Below are 1,010 nucleotides of genomic sequence, written 5' to 3' on the forward strand. Positions count from 1 at the left end.
ACCTTGGGAGTGGACTTGAATCGGGACACACCCCTGCAGCTCTGACCCACGACCCCCATCTTAAGGTATTCCGTTGCTCCCCCCCCCGAACCAGCTCGCGACCCCCCCTCCCGCCAGCTCTGAACTTTGGGACTGGCCAAGATGTTGTGCGCAGACGCAATGGACGGTGGGAGTGGACTTGAATCGGGACACTCCCCTGCAGATCTGACCCACAACTCTCATCTTCAGGTATTGCATTGCTCCCCCCCGACCCATCTTGCGACCCCCCTCCGCCAGCTCTGAACTTTGGGTCTGGCCAAGGTGCTGTGCGCCGACGCAGTGGTCAGTGCGAGTGGACTTGAATCGGGACACACCCTTGCAGCTCTGACCCACGACCCCCATCTTCAGGTATTGCGTTGCTCCCCCCGGACCCGTCTCGCGACCCCCCCTGCCAGCTCTGAACTTTGGGACTGGCCAAGGTGCTATGCGCATACGCAGTGGACGGTGGGAGTGGACTTGAGTCAGGACACACCCCTGCAGATCTGATCCACGACTCCCATCTTCAGGTATTGCATTGCTCCCCCCGGACGTGGCTCGCGAACCCCCCGCCATCTCTGAACTTTGGGACTGGCCATGGTGCTATGCGCAGACGCAGTGTACGGTGGGAGTGGACTTGAATCAGGACACAGCGCTGCAGCTCTGACCAATGACCCCCATCTTCAGGAATTGCATTGCTCCCCCTCGACCCGACTCGCAACCCCCCCCCACCAGCTCTGAACTTTGGACTGGCCAAGATGTTTTGCGCAGACGCAGTGGATGGTGGGAGTGGACTTCAATAGGGACACATCCCTGAAGCACTGACCCAGGACCCCCATCTTCAGGTATCGCATTGCTCCCCCCGACCCGCCTCAGAACCCCGCCTCAGCAGCTCTGAACTTTGGGACTGGCCAAGTTCCTGTGCGCACACGCAGTGGAGGGTGGGAGTGGACTTGAATTTGGACACACCCCAACAGCTCTAACCTACGACACCC

Source organism: Elephantulus edwardii, unplaced genomic scaffold (assembly GCF_000299155.1).
Source record: "Elephantulus edwardii isolate Elephantulus edwardi_28Jun2011 unplaced genomic scaffold, EleEdw1.0 scaffold00016, whole genome shotgun sequence".
In the NCBI taxonomy this organism is placed as follows: Eukaryota; Metazoa; Chordata; class Mammalia; order Macroscelidea; family Macroscelididae; genus Elephantulus; species Elephantulus edwardii.